The 17517-nt window shown below is 41.4% G+C and overlaps 1 protein-coding gene and 1 long non-coding RNA gene across 3 annotated transcripts in view; one reads left to right on the top strand and one right to left on the bottom strand.

Moving 5' to 3' along the window:
* Positions 1–4828: 4828 nt before the first annotated feature.
* On the bottom strand, positions 4829–13027 carry LOC141991091 (uncharacterized). Its single transcript, XR_012640331.1, has 3 exons — positions 12792–13027; positions 12008–12109; positions 4829–5333 (listed from the first exon to the last, which is right to left on the bottom strand). It is a non-coding gene; the product is annotated as an uncharacterized LOC141991091 (long non-coding RNA).
* A 344-nt stretch (positions 13028–13371) lies between these two features.
* Positions 13372–17517, top strand: part of MGMT (O-6-methylguanine-DNA methyltransferase) — a 303036-nt gene continuing 298890 nt past the window's right edge. For both annotated transcript variants that reach the window (XM_074959150.1, XM_074959151.1), the window contains exon 1: positions 13372–13529. The gene's annotated coding sequence lies outside the window, so the exon portion shown is untranslated. The remainder of the gene's footprint in view (positions 13530–17517) is intronic.

Genomic DNA, 17517 nt, shown 5'->3' with positions numbered 1-17517 from the left:
CCTCCAAACTGCTCTCTGCTCCAACACCAATCCACTCTGCTTCAACTCCTCCAAACTTCTCTCTGCTCCAACACCAATCCACTCTGCTTCAACTCCTTCCCTTGTCTGATTGAAGCAGGGGGGTTTTATCAGGCGACTGGCTTCAGGTGCTCCAATTGGCTTCAGGTGCTTTAATTAATCTATAGCAAACTTTCTTCCCTCTACAGGGAATAAGGCTTCCTTCTAACACTCTCCTGCTGCCCTCTGGCCATGCTGTATCACACATTGTATATCAATGATGTGGTAGACTGTAAAGAAATAAGAAGTGATGGAATGGATAAGACAGAGTCTGTCTGGGCAAAAATCACATCGGGGAAGAAAGCTACTAGAACCTCCTCTGGGATAGTGATTGGGATGTGCTATAGACCTCCGGGATCTGATTTGGATATGGATAGAGACCTCTTTAATGTTTTTAATGAAGTAAATACTAATGGGAATTGTGTGATCATGGGAGACTTTAACTTCCCAGATATAGACTGGAGGACTAGCACTAGTAATAATAATAGGGCTCAGATTTTCCTGGATGCGATAGCTGATGGATTCCTTCACGAAGTAGTTGCTAAACCAACAAGAGGGGATGCCATTTGAGATTTGGTTTTGTTGAGTAGTGAAGACCTCATAGAAGAAATGGTTGTAGGGGACAACCTTGGTTTGAGCGATCATGAGCTAATTCAGTTCAAACTAAATGGAAGGATAAACAAAAATAGATCTCTGACTAGGGTTTTTGGTTTCAAAAGGGCTAACTTAAAAAAATTAAGGAAATTAGTTAGAGAAGTGGATTGGACTGAAGAACTTGTGGATCTAAAGGTGGAGGAGGCCTGGAATTACTTCAAGTCAAAGTTGCAGAAACTATCAGAAGCCTGCATCCCAAGAAAGAGGAAAAAATTCATAGGCAGGAGTTGTAGACCAAGCTGGATGAACAAGCATCTCAAGAGAGGCGATTAAGAAAAAGCAGAAAGCCTACACCGAGTGGAAGATGGGAGGGATCAGCAAGGAAAGCTACCTTATTGAGGTCAGAACATGTAGGGATAAAGTGAGAAAGGCCAAAAGCCATATAGAGTTGGACCTTGCATAGGGAATTAAAACCAATAGTAAAAGGTTCTATAGCCATATAAATAAGAAAACAAAGAAAGAAGTGGGGCTGCTAAACACTGAGGATGGAGTGGAGGTTAAGGATAATCTAGGCATGGCCCAGTATCTAAACAAATACTTTGCCTCAGTCTTTAATGAGGAGCTTAGGGATAATGGTAGGCTGACAAATGGGAATGAGGGTATGGAGGTAGATATTACCACATCCGAGGTAGAAGCCAAACTCGAACAGCTTAATGGGACTAAATCGGGGAGGGGGGGAGAATAATCTTTATCCAAGAATATTAAAGGAACTGGCACATGAAATTGCAAGCCCATTAGCAAGAATTTTTAATGAATCTGTAAACTCAGGGGTTGTACCGTATGACTGGAGAATTGCTAACATAGTTCCTATTTTTAAGAAAGGGAAAAAAGGTGATCCAGGTAACTACAGGCCTGTTAGTTTGAAATCTGTAGTATGCAAGGTCTTGGAAAAGATTTTGAAGGAGAAAATAGTTAAGAACATGGAGGTCAATGGTAATTGGGACAAAATACAACATGGTTTTACAAAAGGTAGATCATGCCAAACCAACCTGATCTCCTTCTTTGAGAAGGTAACAGATTTTTTAGACAAAGGAAACACAGTGGAACTAATTTACCTCAATTTTAGTAAGGCATTTGATACGGTTCCACATGGAGAATTATTAGCTAGATTGGAAAAGATGGGGATCAATATGAAAACTGAAAGGTGGATAAGGAACTGGTTAAAGGGGAGACTACAACGGGTCATACTGAAAGGTGAACTATCAGGCTGGAGGGAGGTTACTAGTGGAGTTCCTCAGGGATCGGTTTTGGGACCAATCTTATTTAATCTTTTTATTACTGACCTTGGCACAAAAAGTGGGAGTGTGCTAATAAAGTTTGTGGATAACACAAAGCTGGGAGGTATTGCCAATACAGAGGAGGACCGGGATATCATACAGGAAGATCTGGATGACCTTGTAAATTGGAGTAATAGTAATAGGATGAAATTTAATAATGAAAAGTGCAAAATCACGCATTTAGGGATTAATAACAAGAATTTTTGTTATAAGTTGGGGACTCATCAGTTGGAAGTAACAGAAGAGGAGAAGGACCTCAGTGTAATGGTTGATCTCAGGATGACTATGAGCCGCCAATGTGATATGGCCGTGAAAAAAGCTAATGCGGTCTTGGGATGCATCAGGCGAGGTATTTCCAATAGTGATAAGGAAGTGTTAGTACCGTTATACAAGGCACTGGTGAGACCTCATCTGGAATACTGTGTGCAGTTCTGGTCTTACATGTTTAAGAAGGATGAATTGGATGAACTGGAACAGGTACAGAGAAGGGCTACTAGAATGATCCAAGGAATGGAAAACCTGTCTTACGAAAGGAGGCTCAAAGAGCTTGGCTTGTTTAGCCTAACCAAAAGAAGGCTGAGGGAAGATATGATTGCTCTCTATAAATATATCAGAGGGATAAATATCAGGGAGGGAAAGGAACTATTTAAGCTCAGTACCAATGTGGGCACAAGAACAAATGAATATAAACTGGCCATCAGGAAATTTAGACTTGAAATTAGATGAAGGTTTCTAACGATTAAAGGAGTGAAGTTCTGGAACAGCCTTCCAAAGGGAGCAGTGGGGGCAAAAGACTATCTGGCTTCAAGACTAAGCCTGATAAGTTTAGGGAGGGAATCGTATGATGTGAGCCGTTTAGGGAGGGAATCGTAAGCCTAATTTTGGCAATTAATTGATCTTTGACTATTAGCGGTAAATATGCCCAATGGCCTGTGATGGGATGTTAGATGAGGTGGGATCTGAGTTACTACAGAGAATTCTTTCCTGGGTGTCTGGCTGGTGAGTCTTGCCCACATGCTCAGGGTTTAGCTGATCTCCATATTTGGGGTTGGGAAGGAATTTTCTTCCAGGGAAGATTGGCAGAGACTCTGGGGGTTTTTCGCCTTCCTCTGCAGTGTGGGGCATGGGTCACTTGCTGGAGGCTTCTCTGCACTTTGAAGTCTTTAAACCATGATTTTAGGACTTCAATAGCTCAGACATAGGTTAGGGGTTTATTACAGGAGTGGGTGGGTGAGATTCTGTGGCCTGCGTTGTGCAGGAGGTCACACTAGACGATCATAATGGTCCCTTCTGACCTTAAAGTCTATGACTCTATAAGCTGCAGGAGACACATTAAAGAGCCACTTGGGATCCACTGGACTACTACACCATTACTCCTATGTAATCCACTCTGCTGCCACTAAGAGTGGCCTATGCCCAATACTTCTCAGGTTTGTGTAAATCCTCAAGCACCTGGTCAATTGCGTAATGATATATATCTTTACCAAAAGGGGGAAAACATTCATTCCTGGATCCCACTAGTGATCAAGTTATCCCTGTAAACATGAGGTTTGATACCAGATGTCACTCTTAAAATCTCCAGTAGCTAGGCTAAAAGAACAGGAGTACTTGTGGCACCTTAGAGACTAACAAATTTATTAGAGCATAAGCTTTCGTGGGCTACAGCCCACTTCATAGGATGCATAGAATAGAACATATAGTAAGAGAGAGATTATATATATATACATACACACATACAGATAAGTTGGAAGTTACCATAAAAACTGTGAGAGGCTAATTAGTTAAAATGAGCTATTATCAGCAGGAGAAAAAAACTTCTGTAGTGATAATCAAGATGGCCCATTTAGGCAGTTGACAAGGTGTGAGGATACTTAACTTAAGGAAATAGATTCAATAGGTGTAATGACCCAGCCACTCCCAGTCTCTATTCAAACCCAAGTTAATGGTCTCTAATTTGCATATTAATTCAAGCTCAGCAGTTTCTCATTGGAGTCTGTTTTTGAAGCTTTTCTGTTGCAAAATTGCCACCCTTAAATCTTTTACTGAGTGGCCAGACAGGTTGAAGTGTTCTCCTACCGGTTTTTGAATGTTATGATTCCTGATGTCAGATTTGTGTCCATTTATTCTTTTGCATAGAGACTGTCCGGTTTGGCCAATGTACATGACAGAGGGGAATTGCTGGCACATGATGGCATATATCACATTGGTAGATGTGCAGGTGAACGAGCCCCTGATGGCTTGGCTAATGTGATTAGGTCCTATGATGGTGTCACTTGAGCAGATGGTGTAGTTTCTTTTGGTAGGTTTCAGAGTAACAGCCGTGTTAGTCTGTATTCGCAAAAAGAAAAGGAGTACTTGTGGCACCTTAGAGACTAACCAATTTATTTGAGCATGAGCTTTCGTGAGCTACAGCTCACTTCATCGGACGCATACTGTGGAAATTGCAGAAGACATTATTATATACACAGACACCATGAAACAATACCTCCTCCCACCCCACTCTCCTGCTGGTAATAGCTTATCTAAAGTGATCATCAAGATGGGCCATTTCCAGCACAAATCCAGGTTTTCTCACCCTCCGCCCCCCCACAGACAAACTCACTCTCTTGCTGGTAATAGCCCATCCAAAGTGACCACTCTCTTCACAATGTGTATGATAATCAAGGTGGGCCATTTCCTGCAGAAATCCAGGTTCTCTCACCCCCCTCCAAAAGCCACACACACAAACTCACTCTCCTGCTGGTAATAGCCTATCCAAAGTGACCACTCTCTCCTTACAACGTGCATGAAAATCAAGGTGGGCCATTTTCAGCACAAATACAGGTTTTCTCACCCCCCCCCCAAACACACACACACAAACTCACTCTCCTGCTGGTAACAGCCTATCCAAAGTGACCACTCTCCTTACAACGTGCATGAAAATCAAGGTGGGCCATTTCCAGTAATCCTCAGTGGGATCAGAGGATAATGGCATGCAGAATGTGGAGTTAGAGAGCTGCCTTGCAGCCTCCTATTCATATTCCAACTTATTCATGATGACATCAGCACCTCCTTTATCAGCCTTTTTGATTATGATGTCAGAGTTGTTCCTGTGGCTGTTGATGGCATTGTGTTCAGCACGGCTGAGGTTATGGGGCAAGTGATGCTGCTTTTCCACAATTTCAGCCCGTGCACGTCGACGGAAGCACTCTATGTAGAAGTCCAGTCTGTTGTTTCGACCTTCAGGAGGGGTCCACACAGAATCCTTCTTTTTCTAGTCTTGGTAGGAAGGATTCTGTGGGTTAGTATGTTGTTCAGAGGTGTGTTGGAAATATTCTTTGAGTCGGAGATGTCGAAAGTAGGATTCTAGGTGACAGTAATCAGTTATGATTAGTTCTTTCAAATATAAACTCTGTGAATGTGATCCAGGCCTTTTTCATCTCAGGATTTGATTATGGTTACCTGTTCTACATGGGGCTAGATCTTAAACCAACCCAGAACTGAAGTTGGTAAAAAATGCAACAGCCTGCTGAGTAAGCAGTATATCTTAACAGTACTAGCAATCTGGAGTCTGTTTGTGCTGGCTTTCTATTGGTTTCTGGGTAGAATTTAAGGTGTTGGTCTTGAACTAGAAAGCCCTGAACAACTTAGGACCTGCCTGCTTGACAGCCCAGTTTTCTCCACATGCTGTCGCAGTTGTGATCAATGGAGATACTTGTGAGGGAGCACTTGAGCCAGCAGGGTGTTTTCTTAGGGAAGACCTCAGCTGTGGAACATATGCTCCCTTAGTCTGATATAGCCCAGATTTGTTCAGAACAGCTTACCTATGTTTGGGGAGAGAAAGGATTTTGTTGGGGGCCAATGTTTGTGTGGGGATGGGGAGCATTATTGGGCTTGGTTTTTATAATCTTTGGTTATTTGAGGCTTGTGGGTCTGGAGTATCTGCTAGTTCTACTTTTAATTGAATTGGATTTTTATTTTAGGCAAAAGCCAAAGCTAAGGCCAGGCATTTTTTGTATAATGTCCTACATCTAAGTCACTAATTATACCATTTGATTAGCCCACATTGATTATTATACCTCCATATACTTTTAGCACATTCCTTCTTAACTCCTTGACAAACTAATATAGATATATGTTTTAAAGGTCTTATCTTTTATAGAAGGCCCTTCTACTGTGCATCTAACGATTCCTCTTGCCCCTGTATAGAACTTTCCTATTTCAGATATATGCATTTTGAGATGAGACAACCATAACTAAATATAACATGTCAGGTGAGACTATACCACTAGTTTATATAATGCCATTCCATTTTTTACCGTGCTATTCCCTGACTCTTTCTTAATACATTCCAGCATTTTATTTGCTTGTTGGATTGCTGCAGACACGTTCATTAAATGTTCATGATTACACCTAGATGTTTTTCCTGAGAGGTTAATTCAGAACCCATCAGTGTGTTTCAGTAGTTTAATTTATTTCTTCCATAGTATATCGCTTTCCAGTTGTCAATGCTGAGTTTCATCTGCCATCATGGGAACCCAGCCACCCAGCTGCTTAAATATTTCCTCACAATCCCTCATAACTACAGTAGTTTAAATAATTTGGGTGTCACTGGCAAATGTCCAGATTACAATCTTTAAGATATTCAATCGTTAATACATTGAACAATATCAGATTTAGAAGACAAATTTTAAAAGTGAAAGTAGTTAAGGACATAGAGGTAAATGGTAATTGGGATAAAATAAAACATGATTTTACAAAAGGTAGATCAGGCAGACCAACCTGATCTCTTTCTTTGAGAAGATAACTGATTTTTTTAAACAAAGGAAATGCAGTAGATGTAATCTACCTGGATTAAAGTAAGGCATTTGATACAGTTCCACATGGGAAATTATCAGTTATATTGGAAAAGATGGGGATTACGATGAGAATTGAAAGGTGGATAAGGAATGGTTAAAGGGGTGATTACAACGGATCATACTGAAAGATGAACTGTTGGGCTGGAGGGAGGTTACTAGTGGAGTTTCCCATGGATCGGTCTTGGGACCAATCTTATTTAACATTTTTATTAATGACATTGGCACAAAAAGTAGGAGTGTGCTAATAAAAAATTGTGGGTGACATAGAGTTGGAAGGTATCGCCAATACACTGGAGGACTGGAATATCATACAAGATGTGGATGACCTTGAAAACTGGAGTAATAGCAATGGAGTGAAATTTAATAGTGCAAAGGTCAAGTTCATGCACTTAGGGACTAACAACAAGAATTTTTGCTGTAAGATGAGGACATAACATTTGGAAGTGACAAAGAAGGAGAAAGACTAGTGTACTGGTTGATCATATGAATATGAGCCACCAATGTGATGAGGCCACGAAAAAAGCTACTGCAGTCCTAGGATGCATCAGGCAAGTTATTTCTAGCGAGAGGGAAGTGTTAGTACCACTATACAAATCACTGGTGAGACCTCACCTGGAATATTGTGTGCTATTCTGATATCTCATGTTTAAGAAAGATTAATTCAAACTGAAACAAATACGGAGAAGGGCTACTAGGATGAGCCCTTATGGAAGCAGACTCTAAGAGCTTGGCTTGTTTAACGTAACCAAAAGGAAGCTGAGGGGAGATATGACTGCTCTCTATAAATACATCAGAGAAATAAATACCAGGGAGGGAGAGGAGTTATTTAAATTAAGCGCTAGTATGGACACAAGAACAAATGGATATAAACTGGCCATCAATAAGTTTCGGCTTGAAATTAGACAAAAGTTTCTAACCATCAGAGGAGTGAAATTCTGGAACAGCTTTCCAAGGGGAATAGTGGGGGCAAAATAGTTAACTGGCTTCAAGACTGATCTTGATACGTTTATGGAGGGGATGATAAGACTGCCTATAATGGCATGCAGCCAATCTGCGACTGCTAGCAGCAAATATCTCCAACAGCCGGTGATGGGGCACTAGATGGGGAGGGCTCTGAATTACTACAGAGAATTCTTTCTCAGGTGTCTGGCTGGTGGGTCTTGCCAACATGATCATGACATTATTTGGGGTCAGGAAGGAATTTCCCCCCAAATCAGATTGGCAGAGACCCTGGGGTGTTTTTGTTTTTGCCTTCCTCTACAGCATGGAGCATGGGGTCACTTGCAGTTTTAAACTATTGTAAATGGTGGATTCTGAGGACTAGTCTACACTGGCAATGTTAAAGTGCTGCCGCGGCAGCGCTTTAACGTGGCTTCTGTAGACGCGGCAGAGCGCTAAGAGAGAACTCTCCCAGTGCTCTAAAAAAAACCCACCCTCCACGAGGGGCGTAGCTACCAGTGCTGGGAGCCCGGCTCCCAGTGCTGGTGCACTGTCTACACTGGCACTTTAGAGTGCTGAAACTTGCTGTGCTCAGGGCGGTGTTTTTTCACACCTCTGAGTGAGAAAGTTGCAGCGCTGTAAAGTGCTAGTGTAGACAAACCCTCAGTAACTTGAAGTCTTTAAATCATGATTTGAGGACTTCTGTAACACAGTCAGAGGTGATGGGCTTATTTCGGGAGTGAGTGGGCGAGGTGATGTGCAGGTCAACTAGATGATCATGATGATCCCTTCTGGCCTTGAAGTCTACGAGTCTATAATAGAAAGCATTCCTGCATTCAGAGAAGTACACTTTTCCTCATTTATATTCTAAAAACAGTAAATATACATGAAAAGAAAAGGAGTACTAGTGGCACCTTAGAGACTAACCAATTTATTTGAGCATATGCGTCCGATGAATTGAGCTGTAGCTCACGAAAGCTTATGCTCAAATAAATTGGTTAGTCTCTAAGGTGCCACTAGTACTCCTTTTCTTTTTGCGAATACAGACTAACACGGCTGCTACTCTGAAACCTAAATATACATGGGATATCTCACCATCAAATTCTTTCAACCCTGAGAACTGCTTCCTATTTCCTAATCATTTTTAGATCCAAAACCATGATATGACTTAAAAAGCAAGCCAATTCTATATTACTGTAGCTGGGGGTAAATCTTCTGTATCACAAAACCCTACAAAGCCCAATTCTATTCGAAAGCAAGTTTGGCCAAATGCAATTAAAGACATTGGCTCAGTAATGTCCTTCCACAAAAGTTTGAGATTGTTTATCAAAAGTGTTTGCAAGCCTAATTCGATTACATTCAATCATTCTCTTTCATACATTATTTTGTTAATTTTCTCAAAGAACTCTAGTTCTGTATTGCTTAAAAATACAATTGTATAGATTTAGAATGACACAGTCAGGGAGTTTAAAGAGTTTCTTTAAAAAACCCCAACTCTGTATTTAAAAAACCAACCTTCTATATTGTTTCTAATACCATCTAAGAATAAGAAAATAACAGGCCAAAGCTTTTAAGACTCCTTTTACCTTAGACAATATTGTGCACATAGTAATTACCAAAACAATTTTTCAATGAGAGGGAATGAGACGGGCCAAGCATTTCATGCTAATTATTCTATTAGGTCATGTGACACTTTTCAACTTCTGTGCGCAAATATGGGGGACTCATCCTGCAATGCGTTCTGCATGGTGTATGTCCTGCCTGCACAGAACTTATTGCAAGACAGGGGCACCCACCTTCATGAAGTCTAGGTATCCTTTTCCTGTATTTGTACTTGTGAAATAGACTTTCTTAGATATATAGGGGATATCATGTATGCATTATGGTTAATATGTGCAATAATTGATTGAAGATATTTTGAAAAGTATATTGCTTTCATGTAATGATAATTGCTAGGTGGACTGTACGTTCAGAGAAAATACAGTGCCAAAATATAGTATGTGCCATTCATTTGAACAAGCCCTGCATATACAATAATAAAAATATTTAAACTATAATGTGCTTTTATATTTTGTCAAAACATTGATTTCCCCCCAGCCATGCATTTTGAATGAAGCACAATTAACACAGCAACAAAAAATATTAACATGTTTGTCATTGTTTTTAAATCACAGTTTTATGTCAGGGAAAGACGTCAGAATGATCGGGATAGAAAATAAAGTTGTCTACAGAACAACGGGTAGAGCAGGGATGACTCCCCCACACTGCATTACCAATGGATCTTAATTCTAACATGGAGGGACCAACCTTGACAATAGTTCAGTCTTCTGTCTAATCGTCCAAACACTTATGAGAGTAATCTCATTAAAGAATGTGTACACATGTACAGGATCAGGGCCTAACTCGGACTCTCCTGAGCCTTTCTGTTGATACAAATAAGAGTGTCCGCTGCTGTCAAAACATGATGGAAAATTCTGTGATGTGGATACCTGCAATTCCTATTTGGACTCTTTTCGTTGACTTGACTAAGAACCAAACTGGGCCATTAGAAGTGAGCTGAGATCACTTATTTCACAAGGCCACTTAACGTGTTTTGGACCACACAATGGTAATAACATTTCCTTTACAAGTGACCTGGGCTATATTAAAACATATCCTATTAAAAATCCAGTCTCATCAGCATGTGTAGCCCGTTATCATGCCTAAATGTATTTGTCCAGTAGTGCCACACAGGAAATTAACACAATTCTAAGAATCGGTTGTTCATTAATGGCTGCTGCAGAGGCAAGTAATAGTGATTAATTCTCAATGCACAAAAATATCAGAACATATTAACCACATTTCTCTAATTGGTTACAATCTATTGCAAACAACGAAATGACTTTTCCATTTTTCTTCTCTGTTGTAATATATAGGTATTTTTGTGTTCAACGGCAAATGTTTAATTAAAAAACTGTTCACGTCAAGTACTTTGGATGTGATTTATATATTGTTAAACTATTTACATTAATTGCCATTCATCCTTGAGATCACTTAAGCCTATCATTTTAAACCAATTTCTTTGTGGGTGGCAGCTAATAGCAGGAAATAGTTTGGAGATCTGGACATTTTTACCACCTGATGACTATTTTAGTAGTGATTCTTCAGTCAAAATTAAGCTACACTTTCCCTATCTAGAGGGGAAAGACAGCCAAACATACCTATGGCAAACATCCTACTTTCAGACCTGTTAAGCAGTTTTAAGGTTAAAGGGCCAGAGAGCATACAGCAGAGCTAGGCCTGGTGTTCAGAAAGATTGCTCCTCAAAAAGTTAGGAGTACTAGGAGTTCTGCAATGCCCCAGCATAGCAGTAGTCTAGTCAGCAGTTACCAAATTTTAAGTCAGCCCTCAAGGCCCATATTATAGTGCTGTCAGCTGGAAATAGGGTTACCAGATAGCAAGTATGAAAAATCAGGACAGGGGGTGGGGAGTAATAAACACCTATATAAGAAAAAGCCCTGAATATTGGGGCTGTCCCTATAAAACCGGGACATCTGGTCATCCTAGTTGGAAAGGAGAAAACCTTTTTGGTCCTTATCCTGTAGTCTTTACTCAGGCAAACTCTGGAAAGTTTTAGACTGCAGAACCAGACCATTTTTGGAATTAATGTAATGCATTTTTATTTACAACATACTTCTCTTACAAAGAAGAATTTTGTAGAATGCCACAAGGAGTCATTTAAAATCTCCCTCATTTAAGTGGATGCCTCCCTTGTTTGACAGCCTCCAGCTTTTAACCCCCTGAGAATCTCTCAGCTAAATGTAAAGACCCTTAAAATTAGGCCCAATAAATTTTGGATTATGCTTCACATACTGAAATATTGTTGTCCTCACAAAAATATTTTTGCATTTAATTAAAAATAAGAGCTTCCACCTTCTTGTAAGATTGAGTAACCCTCCCCTCACTTGCCTTCTCTCTATTGTTTATAAACTTGGCTAACTCTCACCCTACAGCCTGCCTTCCTATGCACAAACCCTAACCCTTCTCCTCACGCCATATTGCCTCTTTTGTAAACACTAAGCATCCCACTTTGCAAACTCTCTATTTATAAACTTACCTCCCTATCTTTCCCACTTTACAAAGTCAGAAAAGTATAGCAGCTAGATCTGTCTGGATCCCACCAGTCTTTGAGCATCAACCCCAAAAGCTATTAAAATAGAACATAGATCTAGTTTATTTTACCGTATCAAAGAAAATCCAAACCTGGGTATATCTCAGCATATGAGGGGTGCATAAACCTGGATCCAACTCTTGGGTCCTGCTGGATACCACCAATTTTGGCAGCAATCACCCAAATTCCATTGCCTAAAGACAGAACAAGTGTAATTACTTTTAATCCACGCAAAAAGTCCATGCCCAAATACACATAGGTCACAAGAACTCATACCCATACTCAAGAACTAGACATAGCGTCACAAGAACTCATACCCAGCATCTGAATCCAGACAATTTTTAGCCTTCACCCTGAACCTGTATTTTTGTGGGTCTATTTATTCTATAAGGATACACTGGAATCTGGATGTCTGCAGTCAATTTGAGACAGCTGTACTTTTCTCTGAGAGGAAAGATTTCCAACTGGTTAGAGTATGGGCCGGGAACTAGTGGCGCCTGGGATTAATTCCCTGCTCCAGCACTCGTGCTGCATGACCCTTGGCAAGTCACTTAGGCTCTCTGTGGCATCTGTAAAACGGGAATAACAGTATGGTCCCGTTACAGGGCTCTTATGAGGATAAATACATTAAAGATTTCTGAGGCGCTCAAATGTGATGGGGGTGAGAGCGGATAGTACCACACACATATTTGTGATTTAACTGGTAGAATTTTGCGGTTTGGAATACAAATGCTGTCCGGATCCAGCTCCTGTTGCACATCAATCCGCAACAATGTTGGCATTGTTGGGTGCCCTAGGAGCTACTACATTTTTACAGTGTTTAGAACTTGGGAGTACTGGGGCTAAAAAGTGTTAGGATCCAGAAACCACACGTACATTTTTCCAGTGCTAGTAAGCCAGGATGAATCAGGAGCCAGATTTTTTGGTTCAGTGGACACTACACTCATTCTCCCTTTAGTGGTACAATTTGGGGGTCTGGAGCCAAAAAGTGGGCAAGAGCCAGCTGGATCTGGGTACCAGATCTATTCCTCCCCTCCCCGGATTCATTCACTAAGGTGGTCTGGGTTTTATTTCGATGCAGCAGGAGCAGCAATGCTTGTTCTTTGTGTTGATGGTACAGACTGGAGCTAAAAAAGAAAAAAAGAAGCGGGATCTATGCGGTTTTCACCTTTTTCCTGCAAATTTCGCAGGAAACCTCCCACCCTAGCCTGGCCCTTCACTGACCCTCCCGGTGGCCTGCTTTCCCCCTTCATACAACAACCGCAGCAACTCTCTCTCTCTCTCTCTCCTGCTCCCCGCAGCCACAGGTTACTGCAGCGCCTCCGAGGCTCCTGCGGCCGCGCCATTTGCCCGCTCGGCGGGCTCGCAGGTGCGCCGGGGTGCAGCCGGACTCCGGGCGCGCAAGCGGCACGCCCGCCGGCGGGAGAGGATTCGGGCACGTGACACTGAAGCTAACGCGTGCAAATTGCGTATGAGGAAATTAAGCGCGCTCCCGGCAGCAGTTGCTGCTCCAACTTGTGTGCGCGGGGTGCTGCGTTTGTTCTTGTGGTGATGTCTTAGGGGTTTTTTTGGTGGTTGTTTTTTTTTCTCTCTTGTAATCCCTTCTGCAGAGCGGTGAGTGCTGGGGCATTTTCTTGCGGCCCCTCTAAAGCCAGCGATGGCGGTGTAAAGCGGGTGAGAGGGGCAAAGTAGAGTCTGGGCTGGTGTTTTCAGTCCCCGCTCCCCTCCTTCAGCCGCTGCAGGTCAGGGGGTTGGTTTGGAAGCTCCGGAGGCTTTATTCGCTTGCAAATGCAAACGCCTCCCCTGGCTCCTCCCTTTTGCTGCGGCTCTGCTTAGGAGTGGGGGTTGTGTTGGCACATGCGGAATAACTGGGCCTGCTGGTTTAGGATTGTTCGTACAAGGGAAAGAGGGAGCTGGGCAGCATATTTATTTGTTAGAAAGTCATTGAAATCCCCTAGTGTAGTTAAAAAACCAGAAGTGGGGGAGGGAGAGCAGGTTTAAAAGTCTCCTCTTCAGACCTTTTTTTGCTGTGCCTGCCGTTCTCCTTTGAACTGCCTGGGAAAGTGCTTGAAGAGTTTGGTTTCTTCCCCTTGCCTCCCTTTGTTTGGTTGTTTGGGTGTTTTTAAAGCTATGCTAAGGTTTTGTAACGTGCTGTGCATTTCTCTAGTGTAGGGTGGTATTCGGCTGGGACATTCTGAATAGGAAATTTTCAAGTGAATGAGATGAAACTTAAAGTGTGCTCTTTCTCCAAAAGTGACTCTTTGAAAAAGGCATCATGGGGGTCCACACACATTGCGTCTCAATGATTTCCAGATCCCATTTGTTTATTTTACAAATAAAAAGAGAGCCTTTCTTGGCTGTCAGGCCTGCAAATTTAAGATCACAGTAGTAAAGATTCAATTGGCCAAATGCTAATCTCTCTTACACCTGTAGAATCCTACCAATCTCAAATTATGTCGTTGGCTGCACCTTTGCAACCTACTGCATCTAGGGGAAGTTCTTAAAGGCATAATTTGAAGACAAAATGGGTTGGTGTGGATGGCACTAAAAGCAGAACTTAGTTAACAATTCTGTGGCTATGTAAGGCTGGAAAAAATAAAGTTAGGCTTTCCCAGAACAGTGTTGATCTTTCAGGGCCAACTAGTAAAAAGTGGTTTTAAAAATCTGCATTCTCATCACTGAATAATGAGATATGACTAATGCACCCAGAAAGCAGACTTGATGAGTAAGAAGGTGCCATTTTTTGTGAACCCTTTTCAAAATAAAACCTCACTTTAAATATCTCACTGAAATTTACACTGTACAATCCTATAGTACATGAAAGAGACAACTGGAAAAAAATTCCTAGTAATGGGGTTCTTGGTTTCATGAGCACTGTGGAGTTGGGTCCAGACTCAGAATATTTTCTACAGTAGAAGGATGCAAGCACTCATAAACTAGCGGTATCAGTAGGCCTCTGCATCTGGAATCTGCAGGTTGGAACAGAGTAATCCTAAATATTTCAGTTTTCCTCCTCATTCTTTTTTTATTGCAGGTCACCCTGTCCTCCCTTCCCTCAGGCTACAGTGAATTGGGAGATCTGGTTGCCTCCTAGTATTTTCATCATCTTGGATCTGAGATAAAATGGAAATACCAGATCTCTTGCTATGTCAAGCAAATAGGTGACTCCTTAAGGCCTGTCCTACAACAACAAAATTAAACCCTTCAAATGCCCCGTATCCACTTCTGTCATACAAAATCTCCCTATGGTGTAAAAAAGTGAAGCAAACCAGTAATATTGTAGCCAGCACGAACTATGTTCCAGAACTTCTCATCTGCTCAATCTGGGCTGAGGATAATTGTTTGCTGTATAGAAAATATTTGGTAATATGGTGCCAAATCGGTCACTCCTCTTTTTAATGTAAGGAGAGGGCAAAATAAAGGTTAAGGAGTATTGGTTTATTGCTATATTTGTAATACAAACTGTAAAAATATAGACAGTAAATATAAAAATCCTCTTTGCTACTTCATCATTCCCAAGCAAGTCATAGTGTAGTTATTGTTAATTTCTGCATCTTCTTCATTTTTTAATTCTTTTTTTTTTTCATTTTGGTTTCTGCTTTTACCTTATTAAATGATAGAATGTCACACTTCTATAGTATTTCAAATTTTCAAAGCACCTTATAAGTATTAATTCTCTCTCTGTATCATGGGTGACTATCTTCTTTTTCGAGCAGTGAAATAAAGATACAGTGTGAATAAGTGACTTGCTCAAGGTCACTTAGTGGCAGAGCTGATTAATTCTTGAGTCCAAATTGTCCCTATGCGGGGAGTGTGAGGGAAACATATGCCAGATTAGAAATTCCGTGGGATTTCTTGTGGAATATTCTGTTTGGGGACGGGGGCTAGGGTTAACCATTGCGTGGAAATGTGAAAGTTTTCGACTGAGAACCCTTTGAATGTTGGCAGTCCATTGGAGACCAAGGTAACTATATAGAAATGGTATGCTGCTGAACTGTGTATATGGCCTTTAGTCTTCCCTTGATTGCATAGCAAATGTAGCTTCAATGGACCCATAGTATGGAATCTACTATTGGTGCCTGCCCACAGAAAAATTCCTCCCTACTTGTTGAGGTAGGTTCGTCAACTGAGTCAGAAGTAATTGTCACGCGGAATTTCCAAGGAGATTTAATGAGCTTATGCCCTTCTCCTACCAACCCAGTCCTTATCTGGTCCATTCAGGAAGAAAACAGGATGAAATGTGTGTGGTATAATTAAGTCACACCTTTTAAAACTTCCTACATCTGGGTATAACGGACAGTAAGTTGTACATTCTTGTCGTCATTCTGTCCTTAATCATTATCACCTATTCCCTTTTTTCAACCTAGTCCTGGCCAATTGCGGGGATGCTGCTGCCGTCCCCTTGTTGAGGGGCAGGGATAAAAAAAGGAGGCTTTCTCTCCCTGGTGTACAAATATTAAGAGCCAATTCCCCAGATTTGTTAGGGGATGCCTTCCCTTAAATCCACTTCCAAGCTGGTTTAGCAGGGAATCAAACCTTTATGGAATGATACCTGCACTGCCCACTTACTACCTACTAAGTTGTGACATCTTGACCTAACCTCCTGACCTACCCTAATGAGTCCCTGAACTGCCATGGGGAAAGCAAAAAAAATCCAACCAATAAAAAATCCAAAACCAAAACCCACCCATCCTGCATTGGCCAATCTGGTAGTGAAGGAAAACTTTCTTCTCAGTGTCAAAAGAAAAAAGGCAACTAGTGCAATACTCACAGCAGATCATAAAAGACACAGTCCTTATTCTGATCCTGTGGATATGTGGGGTGTGGAGGGGTGCTGTTTGTGATGAGACAGAGTTCTGTCTGGAGGACACAAGATATAAATACTCCTTGCCCTCTCCACTTATGCACCTGGTGGTTCTGTGTCCCCACCTGAACTGGGCACTTAGGCTGTATCTGAGGTAAGGGAGAACCGATTTTCCCTCCCCTCATAACCCAGGGGCAATGGGTCCATTAAAAGAGCAATGGTCCCTATTCTTTCAGCTGTCCCACTGTGCTCAGTTGTGGTGAGCATGTTCTCCTTGTGCATGAATCCCTAACTCTGGCAGCGCTTCTACAGGATTTTTGGAGAGAAGGGTGGAAGAAGTTCACAGAGGTAACATGCTCTTTACATCCACTCCTGCCCAACTGGCTGAGATCTGCAGGGTTTTTATTAACTCCACCACAGAAGTGGATGGGGCACTTTGGCTTTGGTTCCCTGCCCAGTGTTCGCATCTTTAGAATATCTTGTCTCAAACCATAATTACTAGTTTAGTAGTTGATTTTTCTCTTCCAGAAAATGTAGAGGGCTTTTTATTCTTTGTGTACAATTCTTAAATTTGGCTAGCTGGAGCAGTGCCTTCTCAGTGTTTTCCTTTGAAAGCCTGTTTAAGTGCCATCATGTCTATCAAGTTGAAATAGTCTTAGATCTGGAAAACAAAAATGATTTCCTTAATACCATAGGATATTTCTCCTACTTACCGAGAAATACAGTATACTCATTCTAAAAGTTCTGAAGTTGCTTATGTATTTTGGTTTTTTTCAACAGCGTTTTGTGAGTGCTTTC

This window comes from Natator depressus, chromosome 7 (assembly GCF_965152275.1).
Source record: "Natator depressus isolate rNatDep1 chromosome 7, rNatDep2.hap1, whole genome shotgun sequence".
Taxonomy (NCBI): Eukaryota; Metazoa; Chordata; order Testudines; family Cheloniidae; genus Natator; species Natator depressus.
The sequence above is the reverse complement of the archived record's forward strand: the minus strand, read 5'-3'. Positions and strand labels throughout refer to the sequence as shown.